The sequence below is a fragment of the Camelus bactrianus genome, chromosome 4, assembly GCF_048773025.1.
Source record: "Camelus bactrianus isolate YW-2024 breed Bactrian camel chromosome 4, ASM4877302v1, whole genome shotgun sequence".
Classification (NCBI taxonomy): domain Eukaryota; kingdom Metazoa; phylum Chordata; class Mammalia; order Artiodactyla; family Camelidae; genus Camelus; species Camelus bactrianus.
Genome location: NC_133542.1, coordinates 30,093,607 through 30,119,453, shown reverse-complemented (window position 1 = coordinate 30,119,453; position 25,847 = coordinate 30,093,607). Strand labels below are relative to the sequence as shown.

Below are 25,847 nucleotides of genomic sequence, written 5' to 3'. Positions count from 1 at the left end.
TTTCACCCTCAAGGGACTCTTCACTGAAGTCCTTCTGGAATATATACAGAATAGATGTGATATTCTTCTTCTGCATCCTGAGGTCTTGAATGCATCTAGTCTGGAGCCTTTATTCAAGCCTAAAATATATGTTCAGCTTACCATATGACATGTGAGAAAAGATCTATGTGCCTTTAAATACAAATACATTTTATTAGCCTTCATTACCATTTGCATTAAAATTATTTTGCTTTCCAAATCCATCCAACTCCAAACTGAAGCTCATTTGAAATATCAGGTCCATATCACATTGTGCTATGATGGTATTTCGAGACATCAATAGACATTTTGCTTTGCCATATTTTTCTTGTTGCCTGAAGTCCTTCACCAGTTTAGTCACTGCCTTTCACTGCCTTAGAATAGAAAGCAAATACAGTCCAGATCATAGTGTAATCGAGAAGCAGGTTCTTGTCTCATCTCAGAAAGAATTCAGAAACAAGACCTGGAGGTCAAGAAAGCAAAGCAAGGATTTATTAAGTGATAGATGGTATGCTCTCAAGGGGAGAGCGGGAAAACCCAGGTGGATAGCTGCCCCGAATTTCTTTGGCAAGCTGGTTATATGGGTGTAAAAATGAATGGGCAGAATATTCATTGGTGGGGAGGGTCTTGGGGTTGTCTTTCCTGATCTTCATCCCAGCTCCACCTTCCTGAGGGTAGGAAGGATTTTTTTTTTTTTAATGTCCTTATTTAGTCTTGATCAGGAAGTTGGATGAGGGCATAATGAGCAAAAGGTTACATTCAGATGAGGGTATGATGATGAAGGGTTACGTTCTGATGGTGGAGATTCCTGTCTTGTCCGGCTTTTCTTTGTTTGTCTCCAGGACACTTGTCAACCCAAAATGTATGGTTTCTTATCAATCGAGGGGTTGATCTGCCCAGAGACCTCATTGCTCACAAGATGTATGGTTTCCTGCCATTTGGCCTGTGTCCCCCTTTCTCTGCTCATATCTATCTACCTACCTGCTCTAATAATTCGAGAGTAAATTTCTGAATGGATTTTCAGAAAATGCATAGGAGAAGCAACAGTCTCAAAGCCCACACTCACTATTTTGAAAGAGTTACATTCTTGAGAGAGAAAAGTTGTTTTCTTTTTAAATTCTCAAATCTGGGCACTGTGTATCATTAGCAAAACCTAGAAGGTAGCAAGCATATAAAGCACAGGTGGGGAGGGCTGACTAATAATGGAACTCAGTTTTGCCTGCCTGCCTTTTCTCTGCTGTGGGAAGGGACTGGAAGAGGAGAAAGGTCTCTTGGCCCCTTGGAGGTTGAAGCTCCAGAGGATGTGATGGACTTTGAGTTTGAGAATCCCCAGACAGAGAGCACTTGCAGTCCTGCCTTCTGTCGAGAATTCTGGGAAGGGGCATCTAAAATAGAGAAGAAATGGCTGCAGGGCAGATCTAGGCCTATAGAAGGACTAAGAGAAGCCATCTCAGTACCCCTCAGCTGCTGAGGGGTGTGGAGGTAGTCTGCGAGGTTCTCGTGTCAACCTGGGGAGGGGCACAGAAAGTAGCTGATAATTGAAAGCAAGTGGCTTACTAGGGAGTCTCCAAAGCCTAGGATTCAGGGATGCCATAACAGACACTTGGGTAGAGACTATAAGCCAAGGCCTGGGCAGGAAATGTGGCTGGATCTCAAGGGAGCAGCAGCTCCCCTGAGTGCAAAGGTGATGACCTAGACGATGGTCAGATACCTGCAGAGCAAATCACCTGGCACAGCTCAGGGTGATAAAATAAACAACTGCAGAAAAGCCCCCTCCAATCAGATGTGGCTTCCCCAATGCCAGTGCCACCTGAAATCACCTGGACCCAAATCTGTATTGGTTCTAGGAAAAACTGGACAGAGAAGGGGACGGAACCAAGCTGAATTCAAGCCTTTATCTACTAAGAAATCAGCTTTAAATTAGAGGAAATTGAGTCACTTTGATTTGTCAAAATTAAATTTGCCCTCACCAATAGAAACTGAAGCTCAATTTGAGTTAGAGAGCAAAAAAAAAAAAAAAAAAAGTGTTTTTGCATACATGATTATTGAGCATGTGAAATTCTCCCTTGCCACATAACTTATTCAGAATGTTTACATGATAGTTCATAATATCCCCCAAGTTAAATAGATGCAGCAATAAATCATTTATGTCATTATTAAAAGACAGCTAGATTGAATCAAGGCACATATGAGGCCAAGATTGAAACCTTGGCTGCATGTTGTGAGCATCTAGGAGCTTTTCGAAGTCTCAATGCCCATGTCCACACCCCAGCCTAATTAAACCAGGATCTGAAGGTAGGACCATCATCAGTACTTTTTAAAGTTTTCCAAGTAATTACGATGTGCAGCCAGGATACAGAACCAGTGCCGGAGATGAAAGAACTCAGGAGCAATGGTTTTTGTCACCAAAGATCAAGCTGAAATATCAATCTGAAAACTGATCCTCTGGGCTCTCTCAAAATATTGTGGACAGGGGTCTTTTTAAGATTGGTGGAACTAATCTGATGGTGCTGTCATGGTGGATACATGACACTCTGGATTTGTGAAAACCCATAAAACTGTATACCACAAAGAGTGAACCTTAGTGTATACAAACTTTACAAACCAGCCAGAAGGTCAGAGGATCCAGAGGATGGAATGTGGACTGTGATGACAGCCTAATTGTATTATAAATGTATGCTATAACATCACTAAAGTGGGTGAAAGATAAGGAATTGACCTAACTTTGAAAAATGGTGTTTTGACTGGAAATTGTGACGCTAAAGACAAAAGGAACTGTACATAAACACTATACTCTAGATGTTGAAGGTATTTCTCTCAGAATACATGTTAACAATTCTGAAATTGCTTTATATGATACTGGAGATGAACAAATTGATGGGAGATGGGTGGGAGCAGGGTTTCTAACTATAATAGAGGAAAATTACACACACACACACACACACACGAAACACAGGGAAATGACTAGAATGAACCATGTACTATTGGATTAGTCAGTGATATCAGTATGAATTCATGTGTAGCTTAATGTAGATACAGATGAATAAAGTAAAAATTATAGGTATGCATGATACGTGGGTTAGTGTAAGTACACATATTTCCTTGCTCTGTCCACTAGTGGACAGAGTGGCGACAACACCCTTGTAGCAATGAGCACACCCAGCATCCACAGTTTGGTTTCTAAGACTACTCTCCAATAAGAGGAAGCAGGGCTGCTTGGAGAAATGGCTGACCAAGACTGGGACAGAAAATACACAAAATGAGCCTAGAGCATCTTGTAGTGCTGGACAGCAAGGAAATGCTCAAAACTATATATATGGACTATGTCAACGAGACATAGGAGCCAACCTAAAGGAGTACCCAATGGACAAAGTTGGAACAATTTGAGTACAAAAACATATAACATAATATTGGATTACAGTGCAAAGTATAAAATGAATATCTATGAGTCCATACTATTATGAATGGAAGAGAAAAATATCCTGTACAGAAGAATTCCAAATCATCTCTATAAATATTTCCCAGCCCCACTTCGAGGAGATAGAGCTTAATTCCCACCCCTTTGATGGTGGGTTTCACTTAGTTAGTTGCTTCTAAGAAGGAGTACAGTATGAAAATGCAGGAGGAGGAAGGGGAAAGTAACTTTACAGTGGAGAAACCTGGCAAACACTGTCTAAGTGAGCAAGGTTAACATCATTGCTGATAAGACACGCTGATAGCATGTATCCTTGATGTAATTTGGTGAGAAGGGCACTTCATTTCTGTGGTCTTCCACTCCCAAACCCATAACCTCGATGTAACCACGAGACAGACTGAAACTGAGGGCTGTTTTACAAAATACCTGACCAGTACTCCTCAAAGCTGTCAAGGTCATCAAAAACAAGGAAAGCCTGAAAAACTGTCACAGGCCAGAGGAGGCTAATGAGACAAGAAGACTAAATGTCATGTGGCATCTGGATGGGATTCTTGGACAGAAAAAGGACATTAGAGGAAATCTAATGAAGTTTGGATGTACCAACGTTAGTTTCTTAGTTGTGACAAATGTACCATGGTAATGTAAGATGTTAATTGTAGAGTATACTAAGTTAGGTGCTTAGGAACTCTGTACTACTTTTCTCTAAATCTAAAACTTTAAAAAATTTGTTTAGTTTTAAAAATGGTTATGAAGAAATCTTATATTATAGGTCCCTACTGCCTACTGATAAGAATAGAGGCAGTCATCTCCATATATCACAGGTAAATTGTGAAAATCAAGATTGTGTATCTCCAAGAAACTCTAAGCCTAGAGTTTAAAAAACAAAATATACACAGACCCTCTCCATAAGCAAGAAATTTTGAGGAAAGACATCATTGAGCTGTAATGTTAGTTAACAATTAAAACTATTAATTACCCCATTTTTATAAAATTGTGTTTAAAGTCAAAGGTCCAGATCCAAATACATTATATATTTGAAATTAATTAAAAAATTTTATCACCAAAGTTTTTCCTTAGCCTTAAAGGGATAATTATATTAATGCAATTATTAATTTAACAATAATAGGCATTATTTAACTAAATGTACATTCATTTTTCACCCTTCTTCCTCAAATATTGACACTAGTAACAAAAATAAAACATAACATATATAGTAAGTTTCTATAACAGTCTTTAATGAAAACCATAAATATAAATTTCTGTATCCTATTTTAAAAGAATTGGAGACCTTTTTATAATAAGAATTTTTCTATCTCTGTTACTTTTGATATTGTTTTCCCTTTATATGACAATTTGAAATGAAAATATTCCTGGTTATACTTCAGAGTGTCATGATTTTATAGGCATAGCATATGCTGGTTTAACAATTACAGAACCACAATTATTGTATAGAGAATGTAATAAAAGGGAGCAGCCTTATTAAAAATTAATTATTATTCATAGTAGGAGAAACCATTCTGACCACCTTTATAAAACTGTTACATCTGCTTTTATGTATTTTAATTCTTCAAATTTTTTGTTTAAAAATATTAAGGATAGTTACAAAATTACTGATCTGAGTAATTTGTCAATCTTTTGAGTTTCAGAAGGGGCAACGAAAGATCACAGAGCATTCAATACAAGTTTCCCCACAATACAATATTCATATGATTAAATTTCATGTGGAGACACGTAAAACATTTTCACAGCATAAAGAAGTCAATGACATTGTCCTATAAATTATCTTCACTGCAGTTTTAAGTTTTTTATTAATTGGAGCCTTTCATATTTTTGAGAAATAATTAGGCCAACCTTGAGAAAAAAATCTCGTTTACTTCTGTTCTTAGTTTCCAATTGCCTTTTTAATTAATGCAAAATATATTCACATGTAATAGAAAAGTTATTTGCTTAATTGAACGATGCAAAAAAGTTATTCCACATGTCTTGTCACAAAAGAGGTTTTGTTTTTATCAGAAATGAGAATATTTTATGTTTGTCTATGCCTTTTTTAAATTAACATAGGGGTTATTGGTACCTTTTAAAGTAAAAGCAAAATCAGAATTTCAAGTAAACAAAACCATTAAAATAAAGCAACCATAATGAAAGGTGTTACAAATGATATTTAACTTAAACTTGCTCTGTGCATATTTTGAATGCTCAATATCCAGGAAGTAGTTTGGGAAGAATCTGGAAGGGGAAATGAGTAATAAATTGAAGCATTTTTTAAAAGACTATTTTTTTTATCAATGACTTATGAAAATAATTGAGTATAATCAAAATAAAAGTATTATTCAGAAAGCCTAAAAGCCTTGGGTACAACATCTTCTTACATACCTTCCATTAAAGATTACAACACAACTAAATCTATCCTTACTCTCAGATGTTTGTAAATAATAAGGTCAACCTAAGTAAAATGTAAGAATTTCAGTTTTGCAAAAACCCTTTGTATTATTTTATGGATTCCAAAATATATGGACTTTACCCAAGAAGATCAGAAGATGCTGACAAGATGAGCAGACACTGGGATAAAATAAAAGGTCAATTTAAAATTCTTTAAAGACATAGCTCCTAATCATGTCTGATATATTATAAATACTATTAACTGAAGTTGAAGACAATTCTAGGACTTAAATGAAAAACAATAAGGGTATTTTCTTTTATCCTGGATTTCCTCATTTTTAAGAGGACATATTTCTTAGTTTGACTATTAATATTCCACGATGTCATTCTTAATCATGCGTAAAGCTAAACCCTCTATTCTACAACACTTACAACAAAGAATCTTGACACCAAAATGTGCTTCAAAAATAAAATCAGAAAATCCTTAAGAAATTGCAAGATGCTTGCTTCTACTTTATTATGGCAGCTGATACACTAATAGTAATAAAATAATAACGTGGCTCACAAGGTGCTAAGCCCTGTACTTCAGTTACATAGACTTTCTCACAAAATTTTATGAGGCTGGTCTATGAGTTGAAGACAACGGAATCCATTCCAACTGGTAGTTTAAATAGAATAGGAATTATTGCAAGATATTTGATGGTCGAAGAATTTCTGAGGGAGCCATGAAAGTTAGTTTGCATTCTGCACTATTAGGAACAACACAGCCAAGAGAAATGCTTAGCCAAAACATGGGACTCTTCTGGGGAAACCCCACTTCTATTGCCTCCTGTCACAGATGCTCAGGACCAAATATTGAAATGCCACCTCCATGTTCCCCAGATACCAGTCATCTCCATTACAGTGATTACAAGAAGATCCAATGTCTTATAGAAGCTTTACACTGCCCATGTCCACCTCCCAAGTTTCCTTCAGGCCTGTCTACTTGAGAGGATCAGGGTCATATGTGAACCCCAACTGCATGGGAGTCTAAGAAATTTGCCTTTGGCTTTCCAGCCTTAGTTGTATGGACAGGAGTACTATGAAGGCCTTGAAATGGAATGGAAGTTGAGCAGAGAAGGCGTTGGTTCAGTTTACAGTTGAGGAAACTATGGATCAAAATTCGAGTGATTTTCCTGTGGCCTCCTCCAGAGTCCAACCTTGCAGTCAGCTATAAGTACACTGGCAATAATCAAGTTAATGTGAAAAATAGGGGTAAAGTGGACAGGATATGTGATTATTATTGGAAAAGCCTTTGGCTTTCTATTATAATTAATTCAAGAATTTTAGAAAGACACTGCATAAAGAGCTCTAAACTTACCTGGAATACAGACTGACCTGAATTTGTCAAATTGTCCTTGAAAGAGCCTCCTTACATGCTGTTTCTAATTTCTCACCAGCATTTCATGCCCTTATCCCTGTAGGGATTTCAGTGATCACTACTCTCTGAATGTGAGCCTCCCAAGGCCCCTGTGACCTCTCCTCATTGCCATATGTGATTTCTCAGAGAGCTGGGAGCAACTACTATGTCCAAATAATGGCCATGGCCTGCAGATTTGATTTCTAAACATTTCTTGAAATGTGGCCTCCTCTACACTGTTGCACAAGCGTGGGTTTGGAGCTCCAGACCAAGGGCCCTGGGAGAGAACAAGGCCAGCTTGTGGCTCTATAAGGAAACCAGTGTCTGTGCTCAAGATGAGGGCAGAACAGGAAGTTAAGGAAGTTCTGAAAGGTCAAGACCTACTCCATTTCCACAAATGGGATACAAAGGGGAAAGGCAACTCCTAAGAACACATGAGCACTGGAACCTTTTCCAGAAAAGTCCTTCAAATCCTATATTTGTTTGCTTGCTTTGATCCACAGTTTTTTTCTCAGCCATCTCATCTTGGTCTTCTCAGCTCCTGGCAATATAATCACTTTCCAGGCCCTAACTACCACCTCTTGCTGATGACTTAAGAATTCTAAATCTCCATCCTGGAACTCTTTTCAGTGGTAGATCATATTTCCAACTGCCTTCTGGACATCTCTACTGGGAGATGGACAGAAAAGTCTTACCAAAATGTCTCTGCACACCTCTTGAATCTAGTCTTCTTCCTGCTGTTCCTGCTCCAGCTCAGAGCATCCTTACCCATCAATAGAAGCACTACGTTACCACCAGTCTGTATCTCTATGCTAGTTTCTTCTCCCTCCAATCCATTCTTTTATACTGCTCTCTTTATATTTATTTACATTTCTATTCCTATCTCAAAAGGAATCTCATGTTCCTTTCCCACTTAAAAACTTTTACTGGTTCTTTGACTCCTAGATATTTCATGGCCTTTAAAAATCCTATTTTAATTTATCTCCTGGACTTCTTGTCCTGCCAGTCTTCCCCTAGACCACAGCCACCAATCCTCACCCAGGCCAGGCAAGTTCACTGTTCCACACCTTTTTGCTCATAGAAAGAGATCGACTTTAGAGTCACATGGATTGGGTTCAAATTCTAGTTCTGTCACTTACTTGCTGTGTGATTGTGGGCAAGCCCCCTAAATGTCTTGACTTCAATTTCTCTATCTCTAATAGCAACATAGTTACCTTACAGGGCTGCCCTCCTAAATAAGATGGCATATTTGAAAGGGACTGATGCACTGCAAGCACTGGAATGCGTTAGCCCCTTTGTCTTGCTTTTTCCTCTTGTCTCCTGTCCCCAGCGGTTACCTAGACTTAGAGCCTTTTTCCTTCACTTTCTGTACCTTTTCTTTCTTGGGTAGTTCACCCGTTTTCCTGAAGTTTTTTACTGAAGATGCCCACATCTCTATCCAGAGTCCCATCCACACACAGAGCAGTGCTGCCAACTGCAGCTGACTGACTCACATTCCTGGCACTGCCCTGAATTTAACACTCCCTACACTGCGATCATTTATGTCTTCCAGACCAACTTCCCTGTCAGCTCTTCGTATTCCTCAGAGACTCCCTGAAGAAAGAAAATTTTGGTTTCATCTTCAACTCACTCTTCTTAATTCCCCAAGCATCCATTTAGTCCAGAAATTCCACCAACTTTTTCTATAAAATCTCCCCTTTTCTCCATTCTTGCTGCCTCCCCTGAAATCCAAATTCTTATTACCTCAGACCGCATGGGGCACATGCTAGCTTTATCTATCTATCCTGTAGTATGTATCCAGTAACAAAAGCACTGCGACCCAGAGGATAATACCATGGCCTGCAATGGAAGTCTGGCTCCACCACTTGCAAGCTGTGTGGCTTTTGTCAAGTTCTTACATCTTCCTGTGTGCCAATTTTCTCATCTATAAAATGGGGCAAATGACAATGCCTCTCTTAAAGGGTTGTTGTAAGGATTAAATTAGCAAATGTATGTAAAGGTCTTAGAGCAAAGCTTTAATACAGATTCAGTAAAAGTTAGATGCTATTATTTCCCTAGAAAATAGATACAAGATTGCAAGATTATTTAAAAATATAAATTCTGCTCCTGTCATGCACCTGCTCAAAAACTTCTAGTGCTTTTATTTCCTACCACATTATGTGTAAATGCTCTGCTCAGCTTTCTGAGCCCTGGACCAGATCCGTGCCCTGGGACAACTTCAGTTTCTGCTCTGGCCCTTCCCAGCTTTGGTCAGCCTGGCTTCCTGCAGTTTTCCAGATGTGGCTCCATCTGTCTCTTCCTTGTCTTGTGACCTTAAGTCACAACATATCTAAAAAGCTCTCGTTTTCTTATCTAAAATGGGGATAATAACAATAGCTTCCTGATGGGTCTATTTTTTTTTATGCGACTAAAAAGGAATTATGTGTAAAGAGCATCTTTTGTAGCATGCCTGTGGTTGTTGGCGGAGAGCATATCTGTATGGGGAAAGCAGCAGCATTTCTACATAGTGTCAATCAGAAATACATTTCTGTAAATCTTGATGCCTAGGAAGGTAAAAATATGTTTTGGGAGGAAAAGACAAAGTTTTCACAGAAGTGAATATAGTATTCTTAAAAGCTAATGGTTATTGAGCTGTTTGGCAGGTATTTCTAACAGGCTACTTTTCGGGATGAAAAAATGGTGATAAGAATGATTAGGTAACTTGCCAGTGTCTGCAGCTCTAGGACATATTGAGTGTTTCTTTTGCCTCAGTAATACTGTTTGTGACTCTTGTAATAAAAATTTATCAAATACTTATTTTCAGAATACAAACCAAAGCAAAAGAGAAGTAAACAAAATAAAAAGACAAAACGAAACCCCACGGAATACAACTGTTACCATGTAGGACATTCTTTAATTAGTTTCACTTCTATCTTCTCAGTGAGTTGTATGTGCTTCTGATCCTACATGTCAGTAGTATCTTCATGGAATCCTGAAAACTAAGGAGGTTTTTATCCAGTTAAAAAGTACTTCTGTGCTTTGATGTGGTTTTATTACATTTTTAAGTAGTATAAAATAATTCTTCTAAAATGCTTCAGAAAATAGAGGAATCCAAAGCAAGAAACAAGTAAGAGGGATTAAAGGCTTTGTTGAGCAAAACCCTTTCCACCTGGTTGAAAGGAATTGGTTTTTTTGTTTTGTTTTGTTTTGTTTTGGCTTGACAAGCTGATTCTAAAATTTTCTTGGAGGAAAAATATATGCCACAACATGGATGAACCTCAAAAATATTATGCTAAGTGAAAGAAGCCAGGCATAAAAGACTACATAGTGTATGGATTCCATTTATGTGAAATGTCCAGAAAAAGCAAATCTATAGAGACAGTAGATTAGTGATTTCCTGGATGTGGGATTCAGATCAAAGATTTATTATAAATGAGCACAAGGGAACTTTTGTGGATAATGGAAATGTCCTTAGGTGGATTATGGTGATGGTTGCACAACTCTATAAATGAACTAAGAATCATTGAATTGTACCTTACAATGGGTGGATTTTATAGTATGTAAACTATACCTCAATAAAGGTGTTTTAAAAAATAGAAATGGGACAGGGAAGCCTTTCAGCATCAGTTGAATCAGTAAATAACAGCATCTGTTTATTTTAAATCATTAACAAAAATGAGGATGATTTGTGGTGATATAGCTGTCTGACCACACAGTTACTCCTGTGTCTTAACAAGGTCTTTCATGTTCTACTCTCAATAATTTTTCAAAATCATCTGGGCCACTTGTAAGAGGTAACTATTCAGATGCAAAGACTTTATAAATATTTTTATAATAATATATTTTATATTTATCAAGGAAGGAAGAAAAGACTTCAGCATTGTATGTATTCTTTTTCATAAATTATTATTTTAAGCTTTATATTCCATACTTTTCCTATTCTCATACTAAAACACACCACCAAAATTTTCCTTGTGGTATCAAGAGATGGGCAGGATATTGTTTTTTCTCCAGAAATGTTTCTATTTTTCCTTCAAGCTTTCATAACTTTAGTACTAATATCACCCTCCCTGGGTATTAGAGCTTATTTGCTCTAAAGAGGTCCAATCTACACCACAGCAAATTATTAGTTAAGAGGATGGGTTGAGCTGATCTATCTTCCTTTAAATGTCTCTGCTCACTTGTCAGCTAACACCAGTTTTGCAAAGTATTTTGGGAGCTCAGATTGGATGGCTGTTAGTCTGGAGATTCTTTTATATTTAGAAGAAAATTAATTTACACAGCAGCTAAAATCAGAATCCAGTTAACATTGGAAGGTTAATCTAATGACATAATAATTGTTAATAGGAAGAATTCATGGGGCAAGTCATTTCCAATTCTAGTTAATTTTAAACAAGTCTTTAAATTAGAAATTTCTTACTTAAACCTGATTTCAATACAAAACCAAAGTAGCTTGTAGAAAGAATTCATTATTTAGTTATCCATTTCTTGGTAAAAAAAAAAGCTTCCTATATTCATGTTAACATGTGATTTAAAAATAATCATCCCATAGTATAAGCAAATAATCATTAATTCCTGAGATGGAAAAAAAAAACGTTATTTTTGCATGCTGTCCTATTCTGATTTATATGGATCTAAGAGTTCTGCAGAAATGTGAGCCTGACCCAGTCAGTCATAAGCAATAAATCTTAGATTTGCTGCTGTTTAATCCCTGTAGTGACTCTCTGTTTTTCAAATACAATGCTAAATAAATATTCAAACTGAACAGCCACAGGTAGGGAGAGAAAGGCCAAACTGAAAAACAGAAACATAAATATAATTAGCATTTTATATCATAAAATTTTCTTTTATAATCCTCCTGAATGTTTTATTTTAATAAGAAAGAAGTACATTTTCTGTTATGGGCTGTTTATTCACAGTGACTTCCTTGTGATCAGAACTAAACCTAATATGATAGTATGGACTAGCAAGCTAAGATGGGACGTATTGAAAACAATACTGATTCTGTACTGACCCTGGGTCAGCGGTGGTGGGTAGGCCACAGCAAAGACAGAGTGGTGGGAAGAGAAGGGCATGAACTGTCACGAATGGCACTAACAACATTGACTTTCAGTCTGGAAGAAGACAATCAGCACTCCCTATCTCAAATCAAATAGAAAATGAATTCCAGGTGAATCAAAGCTCCAACTATACCAAATGAAATGATAAATATATTAAGTAAAATTTAGAGACTGCCTGTATAAACTTAGGGAGTCAAAGACCTTTCCAAGGAAAGAAGGAAATATGAAGGAAAAGGTTACAGATTTTATACATGAAAAATAAAAAATACACTGCTTCATAGCTACTAGGATGGCTATTAACAACAACAACAGAAAATAACAAGTATCAGCGAAGGGCAAGGATGTGGAAAAATTGGAACCCTGTGCATTGCTGATAAGAATGTAAAACGGTGCAGCTGCTATGGAAAATGGTATGGCAATTCCTTAAAAAAAATTAAACATAGTATTTCTACGTGATCTAGCAACTCCACTTCTGGGTACATACTCAAAAGCAATGGAAGCAGAGATTCAAATAGACACTTATACACCCATGGTCACGGCAGCATTAGCCAAAAAGTGGAAGCAACCCAAATGGCCACCAAGGGAAGAATGAATAAACAAAATGTGGCATATACATGGATGATTATTCAGTCTTAAAAGGGAAGAAAATTCTAACACATGCTACAACATGGAAGAAACTCAAGGACATTAAGCTAACTGAAATAAGCCAATCACAAAATAACAAATATTCTATAATTCCACCATATAAGGGACCTAGAGTAGTCAAATTCATAGAGACAAAAAGGAAAATGATGGTTGCCAGGGGTTGGGGAGAGAGAGGAGTGGAGAATTAGTGTTTGAAAAGTACAGAATTTAGTTGCGGAAGATGAAAATGTTCTAGAGATCGATAGTGGTGATGGTTATACAAGGTAGAGGGATGATGAAGGGGTTAAGAGTGTGGGCCTTGCAATCAGACTGCCTGCATCTGAGTCCTAATGCCACTATTTATTAACATTGTGACTTGCAGAAGTCACTTTATTTCTCTGTAGCTCAGTTTCTTCATCTGTAGAATATGGAAAATAATAGTGACTACCTCATGGGGTTATCTTGAGGACTTCATTATTAATAAGAATAGCATGTAGAAATAATACAACCCTATGGCTGATTTGGAAACATCTATTAAAATTTAAAATGCACCTACCCCTTGATCTAGCAATTCCACTTTCTGGCCAAGTCAGTACTCAATAAAAACTAGTTTTTTTCCTGTTCTTCTTACTATCGTCATCATCATCATTCCTATGCAGCTATACATTCTGATGTGGAAGAATCTGTAAGGTATATTGTTAAATGAAAAAAGCACGTTGTTAAAGCATGTATAATATGCTACTATTTGTCATTTGTGTGTATATACACATACACATATTCATATTTATATATAGCTAACTATGTATAAACTGTCTTTGAAGACTATTCAATTAACTAGTAACTGATTGCATCTAAGGAGGTGAACTAGATGGCTGGGAAGAAGAGTGGAAATTTTCACTATATACCTTCTTGTTCTTTCAGAACTTTGTATCATGGCACATATTAACTATTCAAACATTTATAATTTTTCTAAAGAAATAAGCCCCATTTCAAACTGAACTTGCACTTGGGCTATGCAGAAAGCAAGATGTCTATTTTCCTGCCCAGCAACAGGGCAATGGATAAGGGGGTAATGGGATATTCATATAATGAAATAATCTACAGCCTTAACAATGGTAGTCCACATTGTGAAGGCTACGCACAACTTTGAAATGCTTAGATACAGTGTCAAGTGCAAAAAGCATGATACAAAATGGTACGTAGAGTATGGTAACAGGTAAACTAACAAAATGTAGCACAGAAAAAAAGACAAGGAGAAATGTTAAGCATGGTTGTTCTGGGCTATAGTACTATGGTCATATTTTCCTCTTTCTACACTTACGTATTTTATAATTTTTTGTTCATGAGTTCTTTCACTCATTTTATAATGAAAAAATTATACTAAAAAGGGAAAACTTAAGTAGGGCTAACTAGTGAGATTATAGGTTGTTCTTTTTTTTTTTTTTTGCTTTATGCTTATCTATGTAAAAAATAAACTAACAACATTTTAAAAAAGAAATTCAAAATGGTACCTGAAAAACAAAAAAAAAGTGTGTCATCAGCAAGCCAGAAATTTTGAGGAATTTCTGAAAGAAAGAAAGCAGATGGTACAGGGAATGATGGTAAGAGCAGAATAGAAGAAACTACAACCTAAAACACACTTGGAAAAAATAAATAAATAAAACACTCTTGGGGGAAGAACCCTCTGCCTATAGGAGCATTCCGCTGGAGAAGCTCCAAGCTTGGGGAATTAGTTTTAAAACTACCTACATAATGATGAATGGTAACACTCCCTCCAACACACAGAGAGGCGGCAATGTTTACCCCTGGTCAGATTTTCTCCAGAGTGGAAAATCTGGAGGAAGCTCCTATTCTAGGGGTTGGGGTCAGAGAGAGAAGAGATAATACCGAGGCAATTCTAGACATCAATAACAGACAGTGAAGAAAGGAAAAAGAGAAGGCAGTTCCTCTCAGGCCTCAATATGACACTATGCTCCATCCCAAAGTAAAATCTTTGTCCTTTGCAAATTGTGGAGTTCTTAAGCCTACTTTTTGCTCATCCATCCTAAAGGGAAGCTCTTGTGTTGGCACATATTGCCCATTCCACAAAGTCCACAGAATGCAGAGGAAATCCATCGCCAGCTACTTACATTAATCAACGTACTTTTTCTTATATGTGAACAGGCAACCAAGGGCTACCAGATAATTGAAAGCAACCAAGAACATAACAGAGAAGAATCAGGGTATATAATAGAGAAGAACCTAGAACAGAAGATAAAAGAAATAATATGGGACAGGAGAAAACAATGCATTCCATGTAATTAGAACCTCCTTTCTCTATCTGGATGCATCTCTACAGGGAAACTACCCGCATGGTTTCTCTAGCTGGCTTACAGTTTCAGTTTCCACTGGGGTAGCCCACAGAGAAGGTGATGGCATTGTGCACAATATCAGTGAATCTCACAATTATAATGTTGAGCAAAAGGAACCAAACACAAAAGAATACAAACCATAGTATTCTAGTGATATAAAGATCAAAATCAGACTCAAAACTAATCTGTACCTCTGGAAGTCAGGATAGTGATTATCCTTAAATGGGGAGAAGTGACTGCAAGGGGTTGGAGTGAGGCTTGAGAGGTAGTGCAGTTTGTGAAAACTAATTGAGGTGTATGCTTTAACATCAATAAAACCTGTATACAACTACTCAAGAAGCTTCAACAGTTAAGAACTTCTTGTACATTAGACAATATAGCATTAGAATATGTAGAGCAAAACTGTTGGCAAAACAAGGAAAATTTCACAAATTATAAATACTAATGGTAGGATTTAACCAACTCTTTCAGAAACTGATAGCTCTAATAGGAAAAATGTAGGAAGCTTGAGGATTTGAGCAACTTAACAAGGTTAATTATGGTTATTGTGTATACCCTGAACACAGAAAAATATTCTTTATATTCAGGGAATATAAATATTTGGCAAAACAGAAATCACATAGGCCAAAATGTTTTTTACCGTAGTTCAGTAAAAGTAAAAATGAAAACAAATGGATAATGACTGTCTCTCTATAGAAATTCAAGATAATAAACTGAAAAACAAGTAGAATCAATAAGATAGTTGAATATGACATCATATAAGATCAACATACAAAAATTTAAAATTTACTTCAGTGAACTGGACAGCTCATTGTAAAATTACGTAGAGAAAAAAATTACCAGAAAAAAAAAATTTGAAAAATGTCTTATCTGCCAGATATCTGAAGTTACTATAGAGATGTGCAGTATAATATGGTAGCCACTAGAGTTATGTGCATATTTAAATTGAAGTTAACTAAAATTAAATAAAATTTAAAGTTCAGTTTCTCAGGTGCTCTTGTCACATTTCAAATGCTCAGTATCCACATCTGTCTGTGTGTATGTGTGTATATACATATAAATAGACATAAACAAATACTTTCTTTCAGCCTATCATATATATGTATGCATGGATATGTATGTATTTCTTCTGATATGTCTTTCTTCTCTTTCCCCCGTCACCACTACTTGCTCTTAGTCTCCCCGTGTCCTTAACCTATAATCATTCTCTGGGTTCATTCTTTATGGGTATAAAGATGTTAGATACCATACTATGAAATTAAGGTCACATAGTAAGCTTACAACTGGGTCAGGAAGAAATGCTGACCAGGTCCTGCTCACACAACCTCTCAACAATAAGCATGTCTGGGGTGTCTAAGGAAGAGTGAAGTAACTGGTGTGGTTAGAGTGCAGTGAGCAAGAGGGAGAGTGGTACAAGATGAGGTCAGAGAGGTGATGGTGAAGGGATAGATCACCAAGGCCAATGCTTCTCAAACATGCATGTGAATCACCTGAGGGATGTGTTAAAAGCAGATTCTGATTCAGTAGGTCAAGGAGGGAAAAGCTTCAGTGTCAATGCTTTTAGAAAGTGGAACTTCTTCAGGAAAACAGGACTGCCACTTATTCAACCTCCCTGTGCTTCAGTTTCCTTATCCTCAAATGGAATTAATAATAGTGCCAATTTCATGGTGTAACAAGAATTACAGGTGTTAATATATACAAAGAGCTCAGAACAGTTATTGGCACAAGTGCTAAGTAAACAGTAGATATTTATTATATTATTATAGTGATATCAATGTCCTTTAGCTAAAGACTACCAGGGACATACCTATAGTCAAAAGAAGTAGGGTTTGTGGACCTGCTGCAGTGAAGGAGACACATACCGTAGGGAACTGTGGGGCATCTCAAAATGAAGGTATTAGAAAAAGACAGCATATGGACTTATGTCAAGTGATTTGGGGGTGGTTCAAAGATCATCTGGACTGAGTGCTGCCAAGAAGTGGGAGTAATTCCATGACTGGATATTTTAAGTCTTGTCTAGAAGGTGAGAGGGGCCAAACAGGTTTCAGTGGTAAATTATAAAGATGCAGCAGCACTCATATTAGTCAGTGTCGGGGGATACTTGGTCATTCTGCAGTTTGGACAATGTTCACATCTTCATCTGTTTCCTGACATGATTACAGAGTGATGGTGCCTAATGGTGGTGATCTGTGAAACTGCTTCTGTTACACAGGAGAATGCCATGGACTAGGTGATAGCGCCAGGCCAGCTCTTGGCTACCAGTGGTATAATTTTCTTTCTCACTGTGTGTAAAATGACACGTGCTTTGAGGGAGTGATTAAAAGACTTTGGGAAGACTTTCACAGTTTCCTCTGACAACATCTGAGTAATGAGTCATTGAAGAGAACCTGGAGAGATGGGCAAAGAGGATAAACTGATTTAGGAGAACTCTGATTGCTTAGTCTTAAGATGTGTCCATCATCTCTGCTTTACAGGTGATCTGCTCTCTAGAAGCTCTCTGAAAAAGATAGAAATTTAGTAGGTGACCCCAAAGTGAGCCCAGGTTGAAAACAGGACGTGACAGGAGTTTGCTTCTGGCTCTCAGAGGGAAGAGATCCTGGCACATAATTTAGGATAAGATGGAATTCCCCTTGGTGACCTAAAGCCATTGTGAAGATGAAGTGGAGAAACTAGCTTCACAGTAGGCGAGACTGACCTCTGAGGGAGAGAGCCCATTGGAATACCCAGCCAGAATGTACATCAGGAAAACTAAAATGCTAAGGAGAAATATCAAGGAGTAAGGAGCAAGGGTGAAGTTTCCAGAGGTCTGAAACATAAATACCCAGGAAGGTTGTTGTAGTGTGGCCAGTAGTGCTAGGGAGGACTCTGTTGGGTCAGATATTTGTTGTGGAAACAGTAGAAACAGGGGACCTAATGCAAGCTGTCTAGAAGGTTCTGAAACACTGGTACCAGCCTTCTTCTGCTTCAGGCTAGGAGGGTGTTTTTGTCTAGAATCCCGGCAACTGCCCACTCTGTATCTAGTTAAGTCCTTGTTTATATTTTATTTGCGTTTCTCCATGAAAATTATCCTGTAAAGCCATAGATTGCCAGGAGAAGATGTGGACATTTTGACAGAATTGATGAAGGCAGCCTGATATTGGATCAATTGCAGAATCTGAAAGATCACAGGAGAGGCCAAACAGAGCAGCCTCAGGCAGAGTCAAAGAGGAAGGCTGTGGAGCCTAGAGATCCTTCCTGCCTGGCCTCTATCTCCACGAGGTCCAAGGGCACAATGTGAATACTGTTAGAACATTCTCACCTTTCTTCTACAATGTTTATTCTCCATGGCATTACATAATTCACCAAAGTAAGCTGGGATTGGGTTTGTGGCTTTGGAGCCAGAGAGATCCAGATTTTGAACTCAGGCTCCTTTGGTTACTAGTTATCTGACCTCAAACATGGAACTCTACACTGCAGTTTTCTCAACCTGTAAAATGCAGCCAGTAACACATCCCTTGCAAAGTTATTGTGAGATTTAGAAATAACATTTATAAAAAGGCAAGCCCAGGACATAGAAAACAAAGGATGATGACGGCCAGTTAAATCTACATCTGTCCTGCTTCCTATATCTCTTGCCAAGTGGGAACATTTGGGGGGAGAAATTTTTAAATGTCTTCGAAATATAAAATGACTAAAAAAAAAAAATCTATTGGCAAACATAATACTCAACTATCAGAAAACTGTAACAAAGGGACACTAATAGGTCTCCCTACCATTAATATCAAAGTAGCAAGATTTTCTAAGAGCAGCAATTGAAGGATATATAGCATATACTAACAGCCAGAAAAATAATTTGCTGAACTGATGTTGGCCACAAAAGACCTTAAAATTTGGCTCCAATGATTAAATGTTTATGTGTGCTTAAAGCATCACTAAGTTTATCTAAAACCATTGATTTGAGGAAACTTTGGATGAAGCAATATGATTTTGATTTGTGCTAAATCAAAATAAGATTACTTTCTCGGAAGCAATCGCAATTGATGACATTTGTTTACTCAGGGGAGAATAGAAAATAGCCAAGATGTCCAAAAACATTGTCTGCAGGAAAAAGTTAAGATAACAGAAGGAAGTCATAACCTACTGCAATACTAATTTTATCTGGATTATCACAGTATTTCTCATGGGGGTAGCATACTTTGATTTTTTGTTAGAAAATTCCACAGGAGTAGTTTGTCACTTGTAGTTAGCTGTGCTGTTGGGCACAACGGTGCTGTCACGTTGGCCAATTCTTACAGTCTTTGGTCAGAAGCAGTAAGAAACTGGTGTTCACTGAGCTCTGCATTCTCTACATCATCCTGTGATCAGTAGCACACATTTTTGAGATTATCCTCCAGAGTCAAAGGCAAGGTCTGTGGCCTTAAAGCAAGAGTAATATTGGTTCTTAACTACACCACAATACAAAGTAGGCAGCCACACAGGTGTCCTGATAATGTGCATTTGTTTTTGTGCTTTGTCCAGCTCAGCTGTCTTTAATCTTTTAGCAAGCCGAGACACTCGGAAGCTGGCGGCTTACTATGTTCAGTATAAAATTTGGGGGAAGGAGGGTAGGTTGGAAAAATCACAGGTAATCTGTGTACATCTCCCACTGCTACTGCTACTGCTACAGGGTGTGGGCATGTTCTCCTCTACTGGGCAATACCTTGGCTAGTCTCCTTAGCTGCAAGGATGCACAGAAGGTAGAAGCTGGCCTGACCTGGGCAGCACTGAACTCCTCTCTTAGAGCTCTGACATTTGTATTATGAGATCCAGAGGGGGAAAGGCAGTAATTCTCTTAGAACAACAATGCTGGGGCACTAGAGTTTAATAAAAATGAGACTTAAGCAGGCTGAACACTTTGGAACAAATCTCTTGATTTTTCCTTGCCTTTGTTTTTTTCCCCATGTATATTTAGACATCTTAATAACTGTTCCCCCCAGGACTGCTCCAGGGAGGAACTGATCATAACTTAAGTTGTTATAGATGCTCATAATAAGATGCTGTCATAATTCTGATTAATTGCTCAGGGCTGATATGCTCATATAAATTAATTTTCATTGACAATAAGTTCCAGAAGGGTGTATTTCTTATTTCCACAGTTTATCCTAAATTTTATTTTAAAACTCCTCCTCACACTTTCTAATACGCTCTATCATTATTGTGCAACTATTACATAGATATTCATCAGCCAAACTGTTTAAAGTTAACTCACCTCATATTAGTTAATGCCCTGGCTTTTGTATGTGTTTTGCAAGTAAATATTTGAAGCAGAAAGAGACAGGTATTGTTATGTAAACGTGAAAGTTCTGTAGTCAGACTCCCTAGTTTTTTGGTTTTTTTTTTCTTTTTTTCAGACTCCCTAGTTCGAATCTTGACTCCACTACATATGAGTTGTGTGACTTGAGGCAAGCTACTTACCCTCTCTGGGCTTCAGTCTCCTCATCTATAAAATGGGAATAGTAATAGGATCTCTTTAGTAGGTTATGATGGAAAAAAATGAGAATATATAAAATGCTCAGAATTGTGGCTGGCATTTAATAAGCACTTAGTAAAAATTAGTTATTAGTGACATGTTTCTTTATTAAAATAACTCATGGATTTAAAAATAACTATTTGCAACATTATAGTAAAGGAACTTCACCCTGCCGTTTTCATTCTCCCTCTTGGTGGATGGAAGTGGAGAGGGAGTGATGAATAATATTCTTTATTTTTCTCCTACCATGTATCCAGTAACAAGAAATAGCTGATTTGAACAATGAACATCTCATAATAATATGAAATAAATTTAAAAGGCTTCTGTGTATTTCTTATACCTCTTGTTGATTTTTAGTATGGTTACTGTGAAAGAGTAGGTTTTAAAAAAATATCTCTAGCAATTAAATAATGTTGCCATAAAATCTCAATAAAGTGTAAATAATTCTAACTACTTTTGCATAACCATACCCCTCAAAGCAGTTTCTTCTATAATTTAATATGGTCTCTCAACATTAATCTGACTTTTTACTTAGCAACAGATAACATATGCTTTCTCAAAGGGAATTGCAGATTAACAGAACTAACAATTTTATTTTTTTTCTTATTTATTATTTTATTTTGGTTCCAGATATGCTGTTACTAGTTTGTAGTTTATATTCAGGTTCTTATTGTTTTAACAAGCTGATAATAAGGACTAGCAAACTCAAGGAATCAAGTAATTTCATTCTAATAATATTTAAGAATTTGTTGATTTAAAGTAAAACTAGTTCTTTCTGGGTAGGTTCCAAAGACAATATATTTCTATTTAAAGATTTTTATGATCGGTAATAACGAAAAGGCTAATCAAATAGAAGACTGTGCCTTCGTGGAAATGAACATAAAAAACTAAATTGTGATAACTGTATCTAGACATGTGATGATGTGGGAAGGAAAGAATCTTATATTTTATTGAGATCCATTCTCCTTCAATTAGTAAATATATAGAAATGACCATCTCCCTAGCCCAGCATTCTATCTAGTATTGCTGTTTTTATTATCAACATCATGTTCCATATTATATGAACGCATTCCTATGGAACTGTGAAAACATTAGTTATAATTTATCTTTGTTAAGTGAATTTTTCAAAGGCCTAATGGTCTAGACTTTTTGATGTGGTGACTGAGATTTTTTTAAATTCTTGGGAAATAAGAACATGAGGCCTACATTACTTGCTGATCAACTGTGGGATAGGGAGAGAAAAAGCAGAGGAGGCAAAATACACTTTTCAGTTTTTCAACACAGTCACTGAGAAAAAAAGCAAAACAAATGGTCCAGATGTAAGGAAATAAAGAATGAGGGGGAAATAATTGGAAGTAATATTAACAGTGAAACTTTTCAGTGTGAGGTCTCATGAAAAGTTTGGTTTTTTTTTTTTAATATTTCTTTTTTATGGAAATGTAGTTGATTTACATTATGTTAGTTTCAAATGTACAGCAGAATGATTCCATTATATATATTTTCCAGATTATTTTTCATTATAGGCTATTACAAGATATTGAATGTAGTTCCTCATGCTATACATAAATTCTTGTTGCTTATGTGTTTTATGTAGAGTAGTTTGTATCTGTTAATCCCATACTCAGTGGACAGATCTTCCAGACAGAAAATCAGTAAGGCAGCAGAGATCCTAAATGACACAATAGACTTGGACTTAATAGATATCTATAGGACACTACATCAAACAAACACACAAACAAAGAAACCTCCCCCCAAAAAACCCCCACCACAATATACATTCTTCATGAGACGTTTCTTTGGATCAACTTTTCATTTAGAATAAAAAACCAAATACTGGATACCCTAAACAAAATTCACCATCAGTCTTCTAGCACTGATTTAAACATGTCTGTTTTTCATCAACTCTTTTTGCCTGAGATAGAGCCTAAAGTTGAACTATTTCCAAATAGTAAACTAAGGTGTTGCTGGCTGCAACAGACACCTGTGTTAAAGTGGTGCTTATTCACGGGCAAAAGGCTTCTCTAGTCTGCCCATTCTGTAAGGCTTTTTTTTGCAGCGATGACAGATTCATATATGTTTTATTTTACTAGTTATTTTATTAGCAAGACATTATTGCAACAAAACATTACACTCAAAACATCACACTTAATAACCTGTAATTGAAAAGAATCTAAAAAGTAATATATATCTGAATCACTTTGCTGTACACCTAAAACTAATACATTATAAATGAACTGTACTTCAATAAAAACAAATATCACATTTAGATTTTCCTACCTGTGAAAAGACTTTGCTAAAAGAAAACTTAATGAAACACTATCTCCAAACAGTTGTTATATATAAAAGTTGGGGGGGGGGGTTCTTTATCAATTTTCATGAGAAGTATCCAAGAATTAATGGTAGCTGAGTACGTGCACACACACATTAAGCAGATAGACCTTTATTAAGGTTCAAGTTAAATGACTTATGTAAGCTATAGAAACATGTAACTGAAAAATGAATCTTCCCTGACCGTGTGATCATTACTTTGAGGTATGATTAGTTTATTTACAATAATTGGTAAGAAAGCTACCCAGTCAATTACTTAATCCAGAAGTCACTGAAAGCCTGATTAGTAGTTCTAATCGTCTCTCTGTAGATAACTTTACAGAAACATGGAGCAATTTCTTTAGAAAATAAGGGCAGTAATCATTAGGAAAAAAGAAAGTATGAACTCATAAAGCAGAAAATAATGTAAGAGAAGGTGAAAAGAAAATGTTAAATTTAACAACATCTTTAGAATAGGGCACATTGCTTTCTTTATATTATAATCTCTATTCACAACTTCACATTGTGTTTTCTCTTGCCCTCCTGTGTGACATCATTATAATTTGGAAGCCTGTCTCTTGAAATAGGCAGTAAGGACCAAAGGGAGATGTAGTTTCTTATTCCTAATTTGCATGGTCTCATTTAAGAAAAAAAATCCTCATGTACATATCCATCCTAAAGAGTAGGTTTTTATTTGGTTAGATATTATTAAGAAATGAACTAGGGCTGTATCCCTTAACATAGCATTTTAAATTATACTTTACAATCTAAATGAATCTATCTGGTGGTTTATGAACATTAATAAGAAAACAAAAAACTATAACATTTTCACATGTGAAAATCTACTTTTTACTATTAAATTTAAAGGCTCTTTATATCTAGGGGGCATTTAAAAATACTAAATAAAGAACTTTTTAGGAAGGACAGAAATCTAGCAGAAAAATACTTTTGCTTCCTCGGTAATCTGTGCTGGAAGGCTATGTAGAAATAAGTATTATATTGTTGCATTTATATCAAGATGGAAACCAGCTTGATAATTCTAAAACTATAGCAAAGATTGAATCAATTTATCTCACCAAAATTAGGTACTTTGTTTTACAGTAAGTTGAAGGATCACAGAATGAGCCCCATTCTTAAAGCTGTAGATTTCAGTGATTCATATTTCAACATGAGGATAAAGGCTAAAATAAGAATATTCTACTGAAGCATAATTTTAAAAATCAGTTTTAACCAGAAGTTTAAAATTTAATTCCATTCTTGTTTTCTCCTTTGAGCAAACTTCTACCCTGAAAGCAAATATCTTAGTGCTAAGTATGTATATGAGGGCTATAATACAAAATTGTGGGGTTCCTGCTAGTGGTGACAGGTGAATCACCTTATTAGAAAATGAGCTCATGTACTTTCTTCCAGGTAGGATGAATGAAGGAACCACTATTGCCATTCCCTTCATCTTACATAAGGCTTTCTCCTTACTTTACTCAGGTCTTTGCTCAAATACATCTTCTTCAGAGACAGTTCTTCCCTGACACCACATCCAGCCTTAATGTTCATTATACTGCTTATTCTCAGCCTAACATTTTATTTCCTTGTGTGTTGTCATATCAATTGAAATGTAGAGTCTATATGAGCAGTGACTTAGTTCAATTTTATATTCCCATCACCTGAGATAGGTGTTATGTAAATATTTGTTGACTGCATAATGAATAAATGAATAAATAAAGGAAATAATGAAGCAATGGCCAGACATGTAGGGGGACATGCAAGTATTTGCCTAAACAAATCCACTGTGGATAGGGGAGGAAAAAGTGCAGTTGCTGCAGGCAGTTGTCTGAGGGGCTGCCATGAGGTTCACTGAATGAATGGGGCAGAAAGACACAGGAAGTGTTGGCTGGAGTCAGCTGTACTCAGCATACCTTGTCAGGTCTGTGAACTTCTTCCTCATCTCCGTCCCTAGTCTGAGACAGTTCTGTGGAGCCCTGGTTACTTCTTTCTCCATCTAATTTCTTTCTATTTAAAGGGTAAAACTGTGAGCATAGAATTTGAAAAGTGGCATAGTTGAGATCAATGCAAATAAAAACTTTATAGCAGAGGTACCAAAATTTGGATGGGTTAAAACTAAGCTTGGAACACACTTTCTGAAGGCATAAAGCAAGGGAGATTGGGATATCCAGTGGATGAACAGCAAAATGGGAGTAAACAATGAATAAGGTCCCATCCAAGTGACTTTGGGTAAGCTGGTAAGGCAGCAGTTGCATTCTCTTCCCCTCCCAAGAAAGGGGAGTAGCAGGGGAGGCTCTATCCTCCAGAAATGCTGTGCTGCTCAGATTTAGGAAGAATGAGAAACCTACTTCCCAGTTATGGAAATTCAATTTGCCAGGGACTCCCTAGAAGTAATAGGCTCTTCATTACAGAAGAGATGTAGATACTGAACTATCTAAAAGGACCATGTCATATGATCCAGAGAGGAAATTTTGTTGGAAAAGAAAGTGGCACCAAGCTTCCACTGAAGGAAGGAAAACGGAAGTGAGCAATGATCTTCCCTCTTTAAAAAAGCAACTGCTTTGATTCCCCTTGGTGATGTCCATAACAATTTGATTTTGAAGTGATTGCTACTTAGATGCTCTAACTTTTCAGTTTCATACAGCTATGAACATGATGGCATTCTTTTCCACTGCACCTCACCCCATGATAGAATGTGAGGGTCATAAACCAAACAGATGTGCCTTTGGGGTCCTCTCATTGGAGAGGTCTGCATCTGAAATACCTCCTTTCACATTATAAATTTTAGGCAAAAGTATATCATATTTAAACAAGTATTTATTTATTT

At 36.7% G+C, this 25,847-nt stretch overlaps 1 protein-coding gene across 6 annotated transcripts in view; it reads right to left on the bottom strand.

Annotated features, from left to right (window-relative positions):
- LOC105073405 (plasminogen receptor (KT)) overlaps positions 1 to 25,847 on the bottom strand; it is a 53,546-nt gene that overhangs the window by 4,639 nt on the left and 23,060 nt on the right. The gene's annotated exons all lie outside the window — the stretch shown is intronic.